Source organism: Nerophis ophidion, linkage group LG12 (genome assembly GCF_033978795.1).
Source record: "Nerophis ophidion isolate RoL-2023_Sa linkage group LG12, RoL_Noph_v1.0, whole genome shotgun sequence".
Classification (NCBI taxonomy): Eukaryota; Metazoa; Chordata; class Actinopteri; order Syngnathiformes; family Syngnathidae; genus Nerophis; species Nerophis ophidion.
Window position 1 is genome coordinate 37546567 of NC_084622.1, and position 23312 is coordinate 37569878.

The following is a 23312-nucleotide window of genomic DNA, read 5'->3' on the forward strand; positions in this document are numbered from 1 at the left end:
ATATTGCCATATTTTTGCTGAAAGGATTTAGTAGAGAACATCGACAATAAAGTTCGCAACTTTTGGTCGCTAATAGAATAGCCCTGCCTTTACCGGAAGTATGTGCACGTGACGTCACGAGTTGCAGGGCTCCACACATATTCACATTGTTTTTAATGGGAGCCACCAGCAGTAAGAGCAATTCAGACCGAGAAAGCGACAATTTCCCCATTAATTTGAGCGAGGATGAAAGATTCCTGAATTAGGATATTGATAGTAACGGAATAGAAATAAAAAACAAACGACTGCTCCGGGCGACGGCAGTGTGAGCGTTTCAGATGTAATTAGACACATTTACTAGGATAATTCTGGAAGATCCCTTATCTGCTTATTGTTTTAATAGTGTTTTAGTGAGATTTTAAAGATTGTAAAGACATACCTCGAGGTCGGATGGCTGCGGTGAACACGAAGTGGCTCAGTGATAAACCGAGGAGCTAAGCTCACAGCTGCCGCTGATGCAGGACGACGAATAATTCAATGATTTCTCCGGTAAGATATATATCACAATTTCCCCATCCAAAAACATGCTGGTTGACGTAAAGAAAACATGTTCGCTTGACCGCTCCGCTTCACAACAAACAAAGAAACATCGGCTGTGTCTCGGTGCTAAAAACAGCTGCAATCCACCGCTTTCCACCAACTGCATTGTTTTTTATAGTCTCCATTATTAAATTAACAAATCGCAAACAAAGATGTCCAAAATACTGTGTAATTATGCGGTTAAAGCAGACGACTTTTAGCCGCGAGTGGTGCAGCTGTCTTGGATCCGCTTGAACTGAACTCTCGCGGCTGTGTTGGAGCCACTATGGATTGAACTTTCACAGTATCATGTTAGACCCGCTCGACATCCATTGCTTTCGGTCCCCTAGAGGGGTGGGGGTTGCCCACATCTGAGGTCCTCTCCAAGGTTTCTCATAGTCAGCATTGTCACTGGCGTCCCACTGGATGTGAATTCTCCCTGCCCACTGGGTGTGAGTTTTCCTTGCCCTTTTGTGGGTTCTTCCAAGGATACTGTAGTCGTAATGATTTGTGCAGTCCTTTGAGACATTTGTGATTTGGGGCTATATAAATAAACATTGATTGATTGATTGATCATTCCGCGACATTTTCATCAAGAAACTCGCGGGAAATTTAAAATTTCAATTTATTAAACTAAAAAAGACGTATTGGCATGTGTTGCAATGTTAATATTTCATCATTGATATATAAACTATCAGACTGCGTGGTGGGTAGTAGTGGGTTTCAGTAGGCCTTTAAGGATATTGCACAATAAAGGATGTAGAAATAATAAAAAGACTTGTGGTATGCACAGAGCGTACCAAGAAAGAGGCAACAGCTAACCAATCAGCAGTCAGATGGCCAGTTGGATGCAAGTGGAGAGAAGAGTCTCCAAAAAGCAATATGGTTCGGAAGCAAATAAAAAAGAGGGGGAAAAAAAGAGAAGCTTTATTCTCTACTTAAATGTTGCTATATTGTCATTGCTAAGAGAAGAAGAATATCACATGTTAGTTCTGTTGACCCCTGGTGGCACAATGGTTCAACTTCTTGGTTTTTGCTGCAGGGCAAGATGGTTTGGCCCTCACCCAAGGCATAAACACTGTAAACATGAACTAAATCATCTCACAATCTTGAAACTCAAATACATTATTTTTTAGATGTATAAATAAATTATTGTTTCCATGTATTACTCCAAAACAGTGACGTGTGGTGAGGTTCATGGCTGGTGAGGCACTGACTTCATCACAGTCAGATTTATAAACATATAAACACCATAGAGTATCTTATTCACCATTTCATTGGCAGCAGTTAACGGGTTATGTTCAAAAAAATCATACCAGCATTCTTCCGTGCTTGGCACTCAGCATCAAGGGTTGGAATTGGGGGTTAAATCACCAAAATGATTCCCAGCCGCTGCTGCTCACTGCTCCCCTCACCTCCCAGTGGGTGAACATTGGGATGGGTCGAATGCAGAGGACACTTTTCACCACACCTAGAGTGTGTGTGACAATCATTGGTACTTTAACTTAATGTAGCAGGTACTTTAGCTAGTATAGTAGAAGTATTCAATATTTGGGCTAATCAGAAGTCTAGATCACGACTCGGAGAGAGTAGAACAGACACAATTAAATACTTTGAATGATACCGGTGTTATTTAAACATGTACAGTGCAACTACTAGTGGACATACATTAACAAAATAAAAAAAAACAGAAAGGAATCTCAACAAACAATGTTGGTTTCGTTGAGGTAATTCATAAAAAGTAATATCAAAAGTTCTTCAAGTTTATAGGAGCCATATGAGACTGATGATGAGACTGAAACATTAACAATATTAAACAATCACATGTATGTTCAAAATAACAAACATGCCAGTACACAGTGTTGTCACTATGACAGGTGTAACACAGTGTTGTCACTATGACAGGTGTAACACAGTGTTGTCACTATGACAGGTGTAACACAGTGTTGTCACTATGACAGGTGTAACACAGTGTTGTCACTATGACAGGTGTAACACAGTGTTGTCACTATGACAGGTGTAACACAGTGTTGTCACTATGACAGGTGTAACACGGTGTTGTCACTATGACAGATGTAACACAGTGTTGTCACTATGACAGCTGTAACACAGTGTTGTCACTATGACAGGTGTAACACAATGTTGTCACTATGACAGGTGTAACACAATGTTGTCATTATGACAGGTGTAACACAGTGTTGTCACTATGACAGGTGTAACAGTGTTGTCACTATGACAGGTGTAACACAGTGTTGTCACTATGACAGGTGTAACACAGTGTTGTCACTATGACAGGTGTAACACAGTGTTGTCACTATGACAGGTGTAACACAGTGTTGTCAATATGACAGGTGTAACACAGTGTTGTCACTATGACAGGTGTAACACAGTGTTGTCACTATGACAGGTGTAACACAGTGTTGTCACTATGACAGGTGTAACAGTGTTGTCACTATGACAGGTGTAACACAGTGTTGTCACTATGACAGGTGTAACACAGTGTTGTCACTATGACAGGTGTAACACAGTGTTGTCACTATGACAGGTGTAACACAATGTTGTCACTATGACAGGTGTAACACAATGTTGTCATTATGACAGGTGTAACACAGTGTTGTCACTATGACAGGTGTAACAGTGTTGTCACTATGACATGTGTAACACAGTGTTGTCACTATGACAGGTGTAACACAGTGTTGTCACTATGACAGGTGTAACACAGTGTTGTCACTATGACAGGTGTAACACGGTGTTGTCACTATGACAGGTGTAACACGGTGTTGTCACTATGACAGGTGTAACACGGTGTTGTCACTATGACAGGTGTAACACAGTGTTGTCACTATGACAGGTGTAACACGGTGTTGTCACTATGACAGGTGTAACACGGTGTTGTCACTATGACAGGTGTAACAGTGTTGTCACTATGACAGGTGTAACACAGTGTTGTCACTATGACAGGTGTAACACGGTGTTGTCACTATGACAGGTGTAACAGTGTTGTCACTATGACAGGTGTAACACAGGGTTGTCACTATGACAGGTGTAACACAGTGTTGTCACTATGACAGCTGTAACACAGTGTTGTCACTATGACAGCTGTAACACAGTGTTGTCACTATGACAGGTGTAACACAGTGTTGTCACTATGACAGGTGTAACACAGTGTTGTCACTATGACAGGTGTAACACAGTGTTGTCACTATGACAGGTGTAACACAATGTTGTCACTATGACAGCTGTAACACAGTGTTGTCACTATGACAGGTGTAACACAGTGTTGTCACTATGACAGGTGTAACACAGTGTTGTCACTATGACAGCTGTAACACAGTGTTGTCACTCTGACAGGTGTAACACAGTGTTGTCACTCTGACAGGTGTAACACAGTGTTGTCACTATGACAGGTGTAACAGTGTTGTCACTATGACAGGTGTAACACAGTGTTGTCACTATGACAGGTGTAACACAGTGTTGTCACTATGACAGGTGTAACACAGTGTTGTCACTATGACAGGTGTAACACAGTGTTGTCACTATGACAGGTGTAACAGTGTTGTCACTATGACAGCTGTAACACAGTGTTGTCACTATGACAGGTGTAACACAGTGTTGTCACTATGACAGGTGTAACACAGTGTTGTCACTATGACAGGTGTAACAGTGTTGTCACTATGACAGGTGTAACACAGTGTTGTCACTATGACAGGTGTAACACAGTGTTGTCACTATGACAGGTGTAACACAGTGTTGTCACTATGACAGGTGTAACACAGTGTTGTCACTATGACAGGTGTAACACAGTGTTGTCACTATGACAGGTGTAACACAGTGTTGTCACTATGACAGGTGTAACAGTGTTGTCACTATGACAGGTGTAACACAGTGTTGTCACTATGACAGATGTAACACAGTGTTGTCACTATGACAGGTGTAACACAGTGTTGTCACTATGACAGGTGTAACACAGTGTTGTCACTATGACAGGTGTAACACAGTGTTGTCACTATGACAGGTGTAACACAGTGTTGTCACTATGACAGGTGTAACACAGTGTTGTCACTATGACAGGTGTAACACAGTGTTGTCACTATGACAGGTGTAACACAGTGTTGTCACTATGACAGATGTAACACAGTGTTGTCACTATGACAGGTGTAACACAGTGTTGTCACTATGACAGGTGTAACACAGTGTTGTCACTATGACAGGTGTAACACAGTGTTGTCACTATGACAGGTGTAACACAGTGTTGTCACTAAGACAGGTGTAACAGTGTTGTCACTATGACAGGTGTAACACAGTGTTGTCACTATGACAGATGTAACACAGTGTTGTCACTATGACAGGTGTAACACAGTGTTGTCACTATGACAGGTGTAACACAGTGTTGTCACTATGACAGGTGTAACACAGTGTTGTCACTATGACAGCTGTAACACAGTGTTGTCACTATGACAGGTGTAACACAGTGTTGTCACTATGACAGGTGTAACACAGTGTTGTCACTATGACAGGTGTAACACAATGTTGTCACTATGACAGCTGTAACACAGTGTTGTCACTATGACAGGTGTAACACAGTGTTGTCACTATGACAGGTGTAACACAGTGTTGTCACTATGACAGGTGTAACACAGTGTTGTCACTATGACAGCTGTAACACAGTGTTGTCACTATGACAGGTGTAACACAGTGTTGTCACTCTGACAGGTGTATCACAGTGTTGTCACTATGACAGGTGTAACAGTGTTGTCACTATGACAGGTGTAACACAGTGTTGTCACTATGACAGGTGTAACACAGTGTTGTCACTATGACAGGTGTAACACAGTGTTGTCACTATGACAGGTGTAACAGTGTTGTCACTATGACAGCTGTAACACAGTGTTGTCACTATGACAGATGTAACACAGTGTTGTCACTATGACGGATGTAACACAGTGTTGTCACTATGACAGGTGTAACACAGGGTTGTCACTATGACAGGTGTAACACAGTGTTGTCACTATGACAGGTGTAACACAGTGTTGTCACTATGACAGGTGTAACACAGTGTTGTCACTATGACAGGTGTAACAGTGTTGTCACTATGACAGGTGTAACACAGTGTTGTCACTATGGCAGCTGTAACACAGTGTTGTCACTATGGCAGCTGTAACACAGTGTTGTCACTATGACAGGTGTAACACAGTGTTGTCACTATGACAGGTGTAACAGTGTTGTCACTATGACAGGTGTAACACAGTGTTGTCACTATGACAGGTGTAACACAGTGTTGTCACTATGACAGGTGTAACACAGTGTTGTCACTATGACAGGTGTAACACAGTGTTGTCACTATGACAGGTGTAACACAGTGTTGTCACTATGACAGGTGTAACACAGTGTTGTCACTATGACAGGTATAACACAGTGTTGTCACTATGACAGGTGTAACACACTGTTGTCACTATGACAGGTGTAACACGGTGTTGTCACTATGACAGGTGTAACACAGTGTTGTCACTATGACAGGTGTAACACGGTGTTGTCACTATGACAGGTGTAACACAGTGTTGTCACTATGACAGGTGTAACACAGTGTTGTCACTATGACAGGTGTAAGACAGTGTTGTCACTATGACAGGTGTAACACGGTGTTGTCACTATGACAGGTGTAACACGGTGTTGTCACTATGACAGGTGTAACACAGTGTTGTCACTATGACAGGTGTAACACAGTGTTGTCACTATGACAGGTGTAACACAGTGTTGTCACTATGACAGGTGTAACACAGTGTTGTCACTATGACAGGTGTAACACAATGTTGTCACTATCACAGGTGTAACACAGTGTTGTCACTATGACAGGTGTAACGCAGTGTTGTCACTATGACAGGTGTAACACAGTGTTGTCACTATGACAGGTGTAACACAGTGTTGTCACTATGACAGGTGTAACAGTGTTGTCACTATGACAGGTGTAACCGCGCTCCAGCGGCAGTGTTCATTCATTGTCTTTACTGTAGCATAAAAAATGCAGATGGCCTTAAAATGCCACAATACTCAGTCACCATATTTAAGTACCCAAAATAAAGACTAGACATAAATATAAATTAAATCGGATCAGAAACATTAGAGGAAACGAGATTAAAACCTGATGCTAACTGCCTATAGAAAATACATGGGTACGGCTAGTAGCTACTATTAGCGAACAGATAGACTTACCAACTCGGCTTAATATCTCAACATCGACACACTCTTTCGTCGCAACTCGGCCCTGATGGTCGGCACCTATAAGTTTATAATTAGTTGTAAAATGTTGGACGGTTGTTTTTACGATATGCAGGCAAACGATAACTTTAAAACATACCGGCTTCAGATGTCCACAGGCCTAGTCGAGCAGTGCAAGAATGATCTCTGGGATCATTAGCGCCCTCTACCACCAGGAGGCCAGAGAACAGGTGCCTCACACTGTACGTGTTTTGCAGCCGTTTTATGATTGCCCAGCACAAGAAATACATTGCACACATACAGTTGTTGACAAAATACACTGTACATTATATACCTCAGCTAACTAAACTATGGAAATGTATAATAAAATTCATATAGCAATACGGTCTCACTGCACAGCAGCCAGCAGTTAGCCGAGTTATTGCGCAATCCACGGGGAGGCTCAGCTGGCTGTGACTCACTGCAAGTAATTCTCAGTATTTGAACGGCAAATGTGAAAATTAAGCGATTTTGAATAAAAAATTATTTAAAACTGGTGAAGTTAAATGGAAAATACCTTTATAGTATGATCACTGGATACATATAAAAATATACATATTTTTTTCTTTTTACATTTGTTTCTTTCCATGATGGACTGAAATGAGATGTTCTTATTTAAACGGGGATAGCAGGTCCATTCTATGTGTCATACTTGATCATTTCGCGATATTGCCATATTTTTGCTGAATGGATTTAGTAGAGAACATCGACGATAAAATTTGCAACTTTTGGTCGCTAATAGAAAAGCCCTGCCTGTACTGGAAGTACGTGCGCGTGACGTCACTGTTTTGCAGGGCTCCACACATATTCACATTGTTTTTAATGGGAGCCACCAGCAGTAAGAGCCATTCAGACCGAGAAAGCGACAATTTCCCCATTAATTTGAGCGAGGATGAAAGATTCCTGAATTAGGATATTGATAGTGAAGGAATAGAAAGAACAAAAAAAGCGACGGCTCCGGGCGACGGCAGTGTGAGCGTTTCAGATGTAATTAGACACATTTACTAGGATAATTCTGGAAGATCCCTTATCTGCTTATTGTTTTAATAGTGTTTTAGTGAGATTTTAAAGATTGTAAAAGATTGTAAAGACATACTTTGAGGTCGGATGGCTGCGGTGAACACGAAGTGTCTCAGAGAAAAGCAGAGGAGCCAAGCTCACAGCTGCCGCAGCTGCAGGACGACGAATATTCCAATGATTTCTTTGGTATGATATACATCCCAATTTCCCCATCCATACGCATCATCATTCCGCGACGTTTTCAACAAGAAACTCGCGGGAAATTTAAAATTGCAATTTAGTAAACTAAAAAGAACGTATTGGCATGTGTTGCATTGTCATTATTTCATCATTGATATATAAACTATCAGACTGCGTGGTCGGTAGTAGTCGGTTCCAGTAGGCCTTTAAGGATATTGCACAATAAAAGATGTAGAAATAATAAAAAGACTTAGATTTCTTTCTTTCCATGATGGACTGCACGTCACTGCTCCTCCAAAACATTTGTCTTCTCTCTTCAAGCCACGCCCCCCTTAAGCCAGTTTTGTTCCCCCCACATTCGAAAGGAAAACTACATTCCTGTTAACATGTACATACAGTCTCATTAGCAATACCCAATGGAATACAATACAACACAGTCGTCTGCATGCACACATTGGTTGTTGAAAACGGGGTTTAGAGTGCAAAAACAACAGCAATCGTATTCCACACATCCCTTTAGCACAAAGGGCGTGATTAAAGAGAAAGAATAGATCACATTTGGACTGTGCAGGGAAAACATTGAACTCTATAGACCTTGTCAACTCATTGACTGAGACGCCACAGTGTGTTCCAAATATTGAATACACTGAGGTATTTCTTTTAATACCAAGCCATTTATAATCACTAACCACTGAATGTTAGCGTTTGTCAGAGATGTTTACTGACGAGGCGACACACGATGGTAAGTGTTGACCAGGGAGAGAGAGAGAGAGATGGGAAAAGGGGCTTAATAGCGAGCAAGAGAGGGAGGAAGCCACTTTAAGAGTCCATCAGCATGGGGATGTTTGGGTAATGCTGGTTTCTGTGGCGACAAAGCGAACAGCAAATACACTGACAGAGAGATGCAGTCTGTGCTTTTGGGATTGTGCTATAACAAATACCACCTTGACTACTATATTAACGGTGTTTGCGCCACAGTCTCTAAGCGAGGCTGCATATTTGTGGGTTTATCTGCATCAGGAATGGATGTGGCATATTATATTCACACCCTCACACGCTGATAAAAATAGGCGAGCCAGAATAGTGGGGGGACTGAATAATAATGTCCCTCGCTGGCAGCCATTCAAATGTACAGTTGGTCACAGTCACACAACAAACAGGATGGACAATTTGCTTATAAATATTTGTAAATAGTGAACATACTGCTTTTAACTAAAGTATTAATATGCAATCATTTAAAGGCCTACTGAAACCCACTACTACCCACCATGCAGTCTAATAGTTTATATATCAATGATGAAATATTAACATTGCAACACATGCCAATACGCCCTTTTTAGTTTACTAAATTACAATTTTTAAATTTCCCGGGAGTTTCGTCTTGAAAACGTCTTGTAATGATGACGTGTACGCAAAACGTCACGGGTTTTAAGGAAATATGAGCGCTGCACACACACACAGCTAAAAGTCGTCTGCTTTAACGGCATAATTACACCGTATTTTGGAGATCTGTGTTGCTGAATCTTTTGCAATTTGTTCAATTAATATTGGAGAAGTGACAGTAGAAAGATGGAGTTGGGAAGCTTTAGCCTTTAGCCACACAAACACACGGTGATTCCTTGTTTAAAATTCCTGGAGGTGAAACTTTACTATGGATCAGAGCGCAGTCAAGCAAACATGAATCACGACGGAATGTCAACCAGCAGGTTTCGGTAAGAAAATTGTGGTAAAAAGTCGCTTCTTACCGGAGAAAAGCTGAGCTTGTGCCGTCCATAAAGCTGCCGTCGACTCCCCTGAGACATTGGCGTCAACACACCCGTGGACGTACACCTCCGACTATCAGGTACTATTTAACTCACTAAAACACTAGCAACACAATAGAAAGATAAGGGGTTTCAGCGGCGGCAGCGATGACCAAGAAGAACGCGGAGTTGGAATATAATTACAACACTTTATGTACATATTTATATACATATTTATGTAATATTTACATACTTATATAATATGTAACTACAAGCTCCATTCACAGACAGAGTCCCTTTGCTTTTATGAGCGGTCGAGCGAGTCAAAAGCCGGAAAAAAAAAATAAATGAATAAAAAAATATATATATATATATGTGTATATATATATATATATATATATTTTTTTTTTTATTTATTTTTTTTTTATATATATTTTTTTATTTGTGGCGGCCGTAATAATTCTTTCGTGGCGGGTTGCCACAAATAAATGAATGCGTGGGAAACCCTGTATATATATATATATATATATATATATATATATATATACATGTATATATATATATGTACAGACAGTACTAGTGCTGTCAACTATTAATTTTCTATTATCAAGATAAAGGCCTACTGAAATGAGATTCTTATTCAAACGGGGATAACAGGTCCATTCTATGTGTCATACTTGATCATTTCGCGATATTGCCATATTTTTGCTGAAAGGATTTAGTAGAGAACATTGACGATAAAGTTCGCAACTTTTGGTTGCTAATAGAAAATTTGCAACTTTTGGTTGCTAATAGAAAAGCCCTGCCTCTACTGGAAGTATGTGCATGTGACGTCACGAGTTGCAGGGCTCCACACATATTCACATTGTTTTTAAAGGGAGCCACCAGCAGTAAGAGCAATTCGGACCGAGAAAGCGACAATTTCCCCATTAATTTGAGCGAGGATGAAAGATTTGTGAATTAGGATATTGATAGTAAAGGACTAGAAAATAAAAAATAAAGCAACGGCCCCGGGCAGCGGTAGTGTGACCGTTTCAGATGTAATTAGACACATTATTAGGATAATTCCGGAAGATCCCTTATCTGCTCATTGTTTTAATAGTGTTTTAGTGAGATTTTAAAGATTGTAAAGACATACCTCGAGGTCAAATGGCTGCGGTGAACACGAAGTGTCTCAGAGACAAGCAGAGAAGCCAAGCTCACAGCTGCCGCTGCTGCAGGACGACGAATAATCCAATGTTTTCTCCGGTAAGATATATATCACAATTTCCCCATCCAAAAACATGCTGGTTGACGTAGAGAAAACATGTTCGCTTGACTGCTCTGTGTTAAAGCTTCTCAACAAACAAAGAAACACCTGCAAAGACAGCTGCAATCCACCGCTTTCCACCAACAGCATTCTTCTTTATAGTCTCCATGGATTCTTTATAGTCTCCATTATTAAATGAACAAATTGCAAAAGATTCAGCAACACAAATGCCCAAAATACTGTGTAATTACGCCATGAACAGAAATTACTTTTAGCCGCGAATGGTGCAGCGCTAATATTTCCTTACAGTTTGTGACGTCACGGGTACGCTTCATCATTCCGCGGCTTTTCAATAAGAAACTCGCGGGAAATTTAAAATAGCAATTTAGTAAACTAAAAAGGCCGTATTGGCATGTGTTGCAATGTTAATATTTCATCATTGATATATAAACTATCAGACTGCGTGGTCGGTAGTAGTGGGTTTCAGTAGGCCTATAATCCCACATTGAATGTTGTTTAATTGCAGCAAACGATTCCTTCCAATTACATTCTGCAATAATAATAATAATAATAATAATAAAAAGGTGTCATACACTAACCCATAAAAATAACCCACAGTGCCTTTTTTCAGTCTTCCTTTATATATAAAAATTGCCACTATATGCATATAGTGGCAATTTGCCACTTTGTTTAATGCTTGGGAGACATCCATCCATCCATCCATCTTCTTCCGCTTATCCGAGGTCGGGTCGCGGGGGTAGCAGCCTAAGCAGGGAAACCCAGACTTCCCTCTCCCCAGCCACTTCGTCTCGCTCTTCCCGGGGGATCCCGATGTGTTCCCAGGCCAGCCCGGAGATATAGTCTTCCCAACGTGTCCTGGGTCTTCCCCGTGGCCTCCTACCGGTTGGACGTGCCCTAAACACCTCCCTCGGGAGGCGTTCGGGTGGAATCCTGACCAGATGCCCGAACCACCTCATCTGGCTCCTCTCGATGTGAAGGAGCAGCGGCTTTACTTTGAGTTCCTCCCGGATGGCAGAGCTTCTCACCCTATCTCTAAGGGAGAGCCCCGCCACACGGCGGAGGAAACTCATTTCGGCCGCTTGTACCCGTGATCTTATCCTTTTGGTCATGACCCAAAGCTCATGACCATAGGTGAGGACGGGAACGTAGATCGACCGGTAAATTGAGAGCTTTGCCTTCCGGCTCAGCTCCTTCTTCACCACAACGGATCGGTACAACGTCCGCATTACTGAAGACGCCGCACCGATCCGCCTGTCGATCTCACGATCCACTCTTCCCCCACTCGTGAACAAGACTCCAAGGTACTTGAACTCCTCCACTTGGGGCAGGGTCTCCTCCCCAACCCGGAGATGGCACTCCACCCTTTTCCGGACGAGAACCATAGACTCAGACTTGGAGGTGCTGATTCTCATTCCGGTCGCTTCACACTCGGCTGCGAACCGATCCAGCGAGAGCTGAAGATCCCGGTCAGATGAAGCCATCAGGACCACATCATCTGCAAAAAGCAGAGACCTAATCCTGCGGTTACCAAACCGGAACCCCTCAACGCCTTGACTGCGCCTAGAAATTCTGACCATAAAAGTTATGAACAGAATCGGTGACAAAGGACAGCCTTGGCGGAGTCCAACCCTCACTGGAAATGTGTCCGACTTACTGCCGGCAATGCGGACCAAGCTCTGGCACTGAACGTACAGGTTGGGAGACATAATGAAGTTCAAAAAGTTAAGAAGTGATTCTATCCTTCTTCAGTGTAGCTGCCAGTAAAGGTACACATTGTATTCTTCACTGTGCACACTGTTGTTCTGGGATTTACGAAGGTATTTACACAAATACAGGTATGTGTTTTGAATTAGTATATCATATGTTATATTTACATATATTATACCATATACATTATGGGAGCGTGTTTGCAGACACAAAATGTATTGCATTGAGAAAAGGTAGAAACAACTTTGGACATGGATTTTTTTGGTCAAAATGTAACAAGTAAAAAACAAAAAAAACACATTGACTTCTAATTCTACAAACCCCGTTTCCATACGAGTTGGGAAATTGTGTTAGATGTAAATATAAACAGAATACATCCATCCATTTTCTACCGCTTATTCCCTTTCGGGGTCGCGGGGGGCGCTGGCGCCTATCTCAGCTACAATCGGGCGGAAGGCGGGGTACACCCTGGACAAGTCGCCACCTCATCGCAGGGCAATGATTTGCAAATCCTTTTCAACCCAAAGACAACATATTTCATGTTCAAACTCATCAACTTCATTTTTTTTTGCAAATAATAATTAACTTAGAATTTCACGGCTGCAACACGTGCCAAAGTAGTTGGGAAAGGGCATGTTCACCGCTGTGTTACATCACCTTTTTTTTAACAACACTCAATAAACATTTGGGAACTGAGGAAACTAATTGTTGAAGCTTTGAAAGTGGAATTCTTTACCATTCTTGTTTTATGTAGAGCTTCAGTCGTTCAACAGTCCGGGCTCTCCGCTGTCGTATTTTACGTTTCATAATGCGCCACACATTTTCGATGGGGGACATGTCTGGACTGCAGGCGGGCCAGGAAAGTACCCACACTTTTTTACTACAAAGTCACGCTGTTGTAACACATGGCTTGGCAATGTTTCGCTGAAATAAGCAGGGGCGTCCATGATGACGTTGCTTGGATGACAACATATGTTGCTCCAAAACCTGTACGTACCATTCAACATTAATGGTGCCTTCACAGATGTGTAAGTTACCCATGCCTTGGGCACTAATACACCCCCATACCATCACAGATGCTGGCTTTTAGACTTTGCGCCTATAACAATCCGGATGTTTATTTTTCTCTTTGTTTCCAAATATAATTTGAAATGTGGACTCGTCAGACCACAGAACACTTTTCCACTTTGCATCAGTCCATTTTAGATGAGCTCAGGCCCAGCGAAGCCAGCAGCGTTTCTGTGTGTTGTTGATAAATGGCTTTCGCTTTGCATAGTACAGTTTAACTTGCACTTACAGATGTTGCGACCAACTGTAGTTACTGACAGTGGTTTTATGAAGTGTTTCTGAGCCCATGTGGTGATATCCTTAACACACTGATGTGGGTTTTTGATGCAGTACCCCCTGAGGGATCAAAGTTCCGTAATATCATCGCTTACGTGCAGTGATTTCTGCAGATTCTCTGAACCTTTTGATGATTTTACGGACGGTAGATGGTAAAATCTCTAAATCGTTGAGAAATGTTGTTCTAAAAATGTTTGACAATTTGCTGACAAAGTGGTGACCCTTGCCTCTTCCTTGTTTGTGAATTACTTAGCATTTCATGGAAGCTACTTTTATACCCAATCAAGGCACCCAACTGTTCCCCAATTAGCCTGCACACCTGTGGGATGTTCCAAATAAGTGTTTGATGACCATTCCTCATCTTTATCAGTATTTATTGCCACCTTTACCAACTTCTTTGTCACGTGTTGCTGGCATCAAATTCCAAAGTTAATGCTTATTTGCAAAAAAAACAAAAGTTTATCAGTTTAAACATCAAACATGTTTTCTTTGTAGCATATTCAACTGAATATGGGTTGAAAAGGATTTGCAAATCATTGTATTCCGTTTATATTTACATCTAACACAATTTCCCAGCTCATATGGAAACGGGGTTTGTATTATATAGATTGAATTAAATGTGTTTGCACGGTTTCATTTGGACTACACCTACAGAAACAGTGTACATTGTCAAGATGAACCACTACGGTGTGACAGGGCTATCTGTCCTGCATTCAGGTCATGTGACATGCCAGAACCCCCCCATTGTCACTCGAGGCATTCATGGGCGGGTTTAAGATGGGCTCTGTCATGCAGGCCAATTATACCGAGAAAAATAAGCATTGTTACACTCTGGGGACGGATTGTGGAGCAAACAGGAGGTGCCGAGGCCATCTAGTCGGTTATAACATATTGAATAACCCGGTCGAGTCCAGGATGGAGTAATGCGCTATCCAAGCCTGACTTTCTGAGTGGTAAATTCGAGTTTTACTAGGCAAGTAAAAACTACTGGTGACTTTGTGAAGACTCTTCTTCGGCATGGTAATGCCGGTGTGGTTTTTTCCAGGGATGCGTCGAAGCGATGAACACAACAAGGTAAGTTAAAGGGCTATGAACAAAGACACTGGTGTAAAGAGAAAAGGTAAACAAAAGACGGTGGCGTGAAAGCTAGGATAAAACACAAGGAAAACTAAAACTTGGTACAAGGACACAAAAGAGTAAACAAAGCTGGAAAATAAAGTGGCTTAGCATGAGAGCTAGCGAGAAAATACATACATAGAATGATGAGAGTCGTCACTGTTGCGCGTGGGCAAATTAGGATCCGGGAATGAGTAAACAGAAAAGGTGAGCTTAAATAGGAGGGTGAAAATTAGTAGCAGGTGTGCGGGGCGAGACTAACAGGTGGACTGATGTGTAACCATAGTGATGGACAAAAACAGGACATAAACGGGTCAGACTGAGAATGAAAAAACAAACATTTGAAGATCTGAGCAGCAGATGGCAACATACTTCACCCTCATATGAAGGCATTCTGTATTTTTTTGTAGCGCTGCTGCTTGCACTCTTCCAATATTCCCTCCATTGTGGAAAAAATGTCAAGAAGCACCACTTACCTCAAACCATTCATGGGGAACGGCTTCGATTTATTTAATACTAGCCTGACACCGCACTCAAGACGGCATCTTCTTCCTGTTCGTCTTTGCTCGGCTTTCACCAACTGTAGGAATGAACGAGAGGAGTGAAAGTTGTAAGAATCAACACTAAAAGTGTGGAAAAAAAAAAGTTTGACAAATCCTGTCTCAGGTGTTAATGAATTGCATTATCTTGATGGCGGCTGATTAGGGAAGCTGTAGAGAGGGGACCCGCTCATCCGTCATTTCATTAAGTTTGTCAGATGTCTCCTTGTTTATACTCAAGAGTTGTGACAGCTCAAGATGGTGGAAATCTTAGTTGAGATAATCCTATCTCAGACAGGCCTCCAGTGTCCTCGCTGCTCATTCCCACTCACTGATGTGGAACGCTCTTGGCTTATGTGAGGAGAAGGGATTTGCTCCTGTGTGCTGCTTCCTACTGGGGCCACACACACACACACACACACGCACACACACACACACACACACACACACACACACACCCAGCGTGTTTTTCAGTCTGCTTTTGAAAGTGACAAATTCAGTCCCTTTAAAGCATTATTAAATATGGCTACCAAACCTCTGCTCCACGACGGCACCGGTGCCAAAATGAACTGTAGTACCAAGACCGCTAAGAAAAAGGATTTACCGAGCCTGATTTTTGGTACTAAATGAATGCAGAATTAGTCACCTGCAACAAGTACTTGAATGCAACATTGTGCATTCAAAGGCCCACTGAAATTTGATTTTCTTATTTAAACGGGGATAGCAGGTGCATTCTAATTGTCATACTTGATCATTTCGTGATATTGCCATATTTTTGCTGAAAGGATTTAGTAGAGAACATCCACGATAAAGTTTGCAACTTTTGCTTGCTAAGAAAAAAGCCCTGCCTCTACTGGAAGTCGCAAAAGAGGACGTCACAGAGCCTCACATTGTTTTTAATGGGAGCCTCCAACAAAAAGAGCTATTCGGACCGAGAAAACGACAAGTTCCCCTTTAATTTGAGCGAGGATCAACATAGACTATATTACCAAAAGTATTTGGCCACCCATCCAAATGAGAATCAGGTGTCCTAATCGCTTGCCCCGGCCACAGGTGTATAAAATCAAGCACTTAGGCATGGAGACTGTTTCCGCAAGCATTTGTGAAAGAATGGGCTCAGTGATTTTTAGCGTACAATCAGTGGCTCCAGAGCTCCAAACTTCACGTGACTTTCCAATTAGCCCACATACAGTACGCAGAGAGTTTCATGGAATGGGTTTCCATGAAATCGAAGCCATGCATCAAGTCGGATGCAGTGGTGTAAAGAACGTCGCCACTGGACTTCAGAGCAACGGAGACGTGTTCTCTGGAGTGACGCTTTTCCATCTGGCAAGCTGATGGACGAGTCTGGGTTTGGAGGTTTTTCAGGAGTTGGGCTTGGTCCCTTAGTTCCAATGAAAGGAACTTTGAATGTCCCAGGATACCAAAACATTTTGGACGTTGTGGGAACAGTTTGGCCCCTTCCTCTTCCAACAACAGCAAGGACCATCAAGACATCGATGACGGAGTCTGGTGTGGATGAACTTGACTGGCCTGCACAGAGTCCTGACCTGAACCCAATATTACACCTTTGGGTTGAATTAGAACGGAGACTAAGAACCAGGCTTTCTCGACCAACATCAGTGTGTGACCTCACCGACGCGCTTTTGTAAGAATGGTCGACAATTCCTATAAACACACTCCGCAACCTTGTGGACAGCCTTCCCAGAAGAGTTGAGAATGTAATCCATCCATCCATTTTCTACCGCTTATTCCCTTTTGGGGTCGCGGGGGGCGCTGGCGCCTATCTCAGCTACAATCGGGCGGAAGGCGGGGTTCACCCTGGACAAGTCGCCACCTCATCGCAGGGCCAACACAGATAGACAGACAACATTCACACTCACATTCACACACTAGGGCCAATTTAGTGTTGCCAATCAACCTATCCCCAGGTGCATGTCTTTAGAAGTGGGAGGAAGCCGGAGTACCCGGAGGGAACCCACGCATTCACGGGGAGAACATGCAAACTCCACACAGAAAGATCCCGAGCCTGGATTTGAACCCAGGACTGCAGGACCTTCGTATTGTGAGGCAGACGCACTAACCCCTCTGCCACCGTGAAGCCCGAGTTGAGAATGTAATAGCTGCGAAAGGTGGACCGACATCATATTAAACCTTATGGTTTAGGAATGGGATGGCACTTCAAGTTCATATGTGAGTCAAGGCAGGTGGCCAAATATTTTTGGCAATACAGTGCAGGTGTTTTTTTGCATAATCCTGGTGTTCTGAATAGGGAAGAGCACGAAACTTGGTGCCATTTGTTGATTTACATGATAGTAACTAGGCCACAAAAAGGAAAAAGCTGTTAGTGCCTTATTCCAGGGCTAAATGAACGTAGAGTCAGGCACCTGCAGAAGTGATCGGCGGTGATATTGTGCAAGTAACATTGTAAATAATGTAACGTCCCGCAGAGTCTGACGCTTTTTTATAGATTTTATTGCCGACATTATCATGCCCTTTGCAGCTCTTATAACACCATTAGCATCGCAGCGCTAGATTGTAGCTACAACCACAATACTTCCTCATTACGCCTGTACTGGCTCACCTGCACTGGCTTCCTGTGCACTTAAGATGTGACTTTAAGGTTTTACTACTTACGTATAAAATACTACACGGTCTAGCTCCATCCTATCTTGCCGATTGTATTGTACCATATGTCCCGGCAAGAAATCTGCGTTCAAGGGACTCCGGCTTATTAGTGATTCCCAAAGCCCAAAAAAAGTCTGCGGGCTATAGAGCGTTTTCCGTTCGGGCTCCAGTACTCTGGAATGCCCTCCCGGTAACAGTTCGAGATGCCACCACAGTAGAAGCATTTAAGTCTCACCTTAAAACTCATTTGTATACTCTAGCCTTTAAAAAGACTCCCTTTTTAGACCAGTTGATCTGCCGTTTCTTTTCTTTTTCTCCTATGTCCCACTCTCCCTTGTGGAGGGGGTCCGGTCCGATCCGGTGGCCATGTACTATCGGCTGGGGACATCTCTGCGCTGCTGATCCGCCTCCGCTTGGGATGTTTTCCTGCTGGCTCCGCTGTGAACGGGACTCTCGCTGCTGTGTTGGATCCGCTTTGGACTGGACTCTCGCGACTGTGTTGGATCCATTGTGGATTGAACTTTCACAGTATCATGTTAGACCCGCTCGACATCCATTGCTTTCCTCCTCTCCAAGGTTCTCATAGTCATCATTGTCACCGATGTCCCACTGGGTGTGAGTTTTCCTTGCCCTTATGTGGGCCTACCGAGGATGTCGTAGTGGTTTGTGCAGCCCTTTGAGACACTAGTGATTTAGGGCTATATAAGTAAACATTGATTGATTGATTATGCACCAATGATGGTTACACCGAGCGAGAATTTTGAGCATCAAACACTACAACTCAGGTAAGTCGGGTTTTTTTTGCACAGTCTTTGCTCTGTATTGCTGCAATTTTTATGTCACTTTGTATGTATTGAGTATATTTGTATGTATTACTTTGTTACAATTTTATTTATATCCTTGAAGTAGTGAAATCATTAGTTTGTTAAACTTAAATGTCACAAAAGTTTTAAATTTGTCACATAATAGTTTGGGTATTACGCTTGTGTGGCATTGTAATGCCGGATTCGGTCCTCCGTGGATGCGTCAGCAAGAACACAGCAGAAAGGTAAGAACTAAGGGATACAAATAGAAAAGGCGAATAAAAGCGCTAGCATGGAAAGCTAGGACAAACAAACCGAAGCACAAAGGCACACAAAAGGAAACACAAAACAACTGAAAACTAGGAATAAAATAAAGCTTAGCGTGAGAGCTAGCGAAAAACGAGAGTGAGAGACAAGTCATAAACAGATGTATGTGAACAAACTAAGATCCGACAATCAGTGAACAGAAAACGCTGGCTTATAAACAGGTGGTGATTAGTAAAGACAGGTGTGCTGGAAAAGAGAGTAGCAGCTGAAACTAATGAGTGACCATGGAAACGAACAAAACAGGAACTAAGTATGTCAAACCGCAGAGTAATATAAAAATGGAACAAAAATAACAATATGGTGATGATCCGACCATCGGATCACAACATTGGGGACTGTTTAAAAAGTACTGATTTTGAACTACTATCAGTAAAAACGTAAACGATACCTAGCTCTAGTTCTGCATTGCTGCTGGTTTTGCTGTGATTATGATAATTTGTTACGTCACCTAACTTACATTACTGAAGTATTTCAATCAATATTTTGTCAAACTCACTTTTAAAGGCCTACTGAAAGGAGATTTTCTTATTTAAACGGGTATAGCAGGTCCATTCTATGTGTCATACTTGATCATTTGGCGATATTGCCATATTTTTGCTGAAAGGATTTAGTAGAGAACATCCACGATAAAGTTCGCAACTTTTGGTCGCTAATAGAAAAGCCCTGCCTCTACCGGAAGTCGCAGATGATGACGTCACATGTTGATGGCTCCTCACATCCCCACATTGTTTTTAATGGGAGCCTCCAACAAAAAGAGCTATTCGGACCGAGAAAACTACAATTTCCCCATTAATTTGAGCGAGGATAAAATATTTGTGTTTGAGGATATTGATAGCAAGGGCTAGAAAAAAATAATAAAATAAAGTCAAGTTTAAAAAAAAAAGGCGATTGCATTGGGACGGATTCAGATGTTTTTAGACACATTTACTAGGATAATTCTTGGAAATCCCTTATCTTTCTATTGTGTTGCTAGTGTTTTAGTGAGTTTAATAGTACCTGATAGTCGGAGGGGTGTGTCCACGGGTGTGTTGAGGCCAGTGTTTGAGGGAAGTCGACGGCAGCTGTATGGATGGCACAAGCTCAGCTGATCTCCGGTAAGTGGCAACTTTTCACCACAATTTTGTCACCGAAAACTGCTGATTGACAAGTGGTCAGGATCCATGTTCCCTTGACCGCTCTAATCCATAGGAAAACTTCACCACTGGGAATTTTAAACAAGGAATCACCGTGTTTGTGTGGCTAAAGGCTAAAGCTTCCCAACTCCATCTTTCTACTTTGACTTCTCCAATATTAATTGAACAAATTGCAAAAGATTCAGCAACACAGATGTCCAAAATACTGTGTAATTATGCCGTTAAAGCAGATGACTTTTAGCTGTGTGTGTGTGCAGCGCTCATATTTCCTTAAAACCCGTGACGTTTTGCGTACACGTCATCATTACAAGACGTTTTCAAGACGAAACTCCCGGGAAATTTAAAAATTGTAATTTAGTAAACTAAAAAGGCCGTATTGGGATGTGTTGCAATGTTAATATTTCATCATTGATATATAAACTATCAGACTGCAAAAGATTCAGCAACACAGATCTCCAAAATACTGTGTAATTATGCCGTTAAGGCAGACGACTTTTAGCTGTGTGTGTGTGCAGCGCTCATATTTCCTAACAGCCCATGACATCACACAAACACGTCATCACTCCGGGACATTTTCAAGAAGAAACTCCCGGGAAATTTAAAATTGCAATTTAGTAAACTAAAAAGGCCGTATTGGCATGTGTTGCAATGTTAATATTTCATCATTGATATATAAACTATCAGACTGAGTGGTGGGTAGTAGTGGGTTTCAGTAGGCCTTTAAAGTTAAAGACAAGTTTTGAAACGAAACTATTTCAGTACCGGCATCATTTTGAAAATACCAATATACCAATTTGGCACTGCTATCGGTTAAAATGTAAACAACACCGACCCCCACCTGAAAGTAAGACTGCACAGGTTATAGTCTTAGCCTTCAAAGTGATTGTAATGTTCATGAACACCTGCCAATACTGTTTATAATGTAACAAATAAAGCAGTATTCATATTTCCCTGTAAAACCTGGAAATGGCAGCCTGTATAGTTAAAGGCCTACTGAAACCCACCGATAGTTTATATATCAATGATGAAATATTAACATTGTAACACATGCCAATACGGCCTTTTTAGTTTACTAAATTGCAATTTTAAATTTCCCGCTAGTTTCTTGTTGAAAACGTCGCGGAATGATGACGCATACGCGCGACGTCACGGACTGTCAGGAAATATTAGCAGCTGCACCACTCGCGGCTAAAAGTCGTCTGCTTTAACCGCATAATTACACAGTATTTTGGACATCTGTGTTGCTCAATCTTTTGCAATTTGTTCATTTAATAATGGAGACTATAAACAACATTGCTGTTGGTGGAAAGCGGTGGATTGCAGCTGTCTTTAGCACCGAGACACAGCCGATGTTTCTTTGTTTGTTGTGAAGCGGAGCGGTCAAGCGAACATGTTTTCTCTACGTCAACCAGCATGTTTTTGGATGGGGAAATTGTGATATATATCTTACCGGAGACATCATTGGATTATTCGTCGTCCTACAGCAGATGTTTCAAAGGCAGCTGTGAGCTTGGCTCCTCGGCTTCTCTCTGAGACACTGCGTGTTCACCGCAGCCATCCGACCTCGAGGTATGTCTTTACAATCTTTTACAATCTTTAAAATCTCACTAAAACACTATTAAAACAATAAGCAGATAAGGGATCTTCCAGAATTATTCTAGTAAATGTGTCTAATTACATCTGAAACGGGGCTTCACGGTGGCAGAGGGGTTGGTGCGTCTGCCTCACAATACGAAGTTCCTGCAGTCCTGGGTTCAAATCCAGGCTCGGGATCTTCCTGTGTGGAGTTTGCATGTTCTCCACGTGAATGCGTGGGTTTCCTCCGGGTACTCCGGCTTCCTCCCACTTCCAAAAACATGCACCTGGGGATAGGTTGATTGGCAACACTAAATTGGCCCTAGTGTGTGAATGCGAGTGTGAATGTTGTCTGTCTATCTGTGTTGGCCCTGTGATGAGGGGCGACTTGTCCAGGGTGTACTCCACCTTCCGCCCGATTGTAGCTGAGATAGGCGCCAGCGCCCCCCGCGACCCCAAAAGGGAATAAGCGGTAGAAACCGTCGCTTTTTTTTTTTGTTCATCCTTCAATATCAATATCTTAATTCACAAATCTTTCATCCTCGCTCAAATTAATGGGGAAATTGTCACTTTCTCGGTCCGAATTGCTCTTACTGCTGGTGGCTCCCAGTACAAACAATGTGAATATGTGTGGAGCCCTGCAACCAGTGACGTCACGCACACATACTTCCGGTAAAGGCAGGGCTTTTCTATTAGCGACCAAAAGTTGCAAACTTTATCGTGGATGTTCTCTACTAAATCCTTACAGCAAAAATATGGCAATGTCGCTAAATGATCAAGTATGACACATAGAATGGACCTCCTTTCCCCGTTTAAATAAGAAAATCTCATTTCAGTAGGCATTTAATTGTGCTATGCTGCATTGATGACGAATACATGTTGCAATATTATCAATACAAGAGCAGTAGAAGCTGTTGAAAAAGTCATCCTTTGGCAGCAATTCTTCTGAATTACTAAAAATATCCGATTGTGATCAACCCCCCTTTTAACCTCTAACACACTAATGTCCGCACACACACACACACACAGTGTCTCTTTGCCTCACTAAAGGGGTAGGGGGGGTGAGTGTCACTATGGAAACAAGGAGGCAAGATTCTAAAAGCTACCTCTTGAGA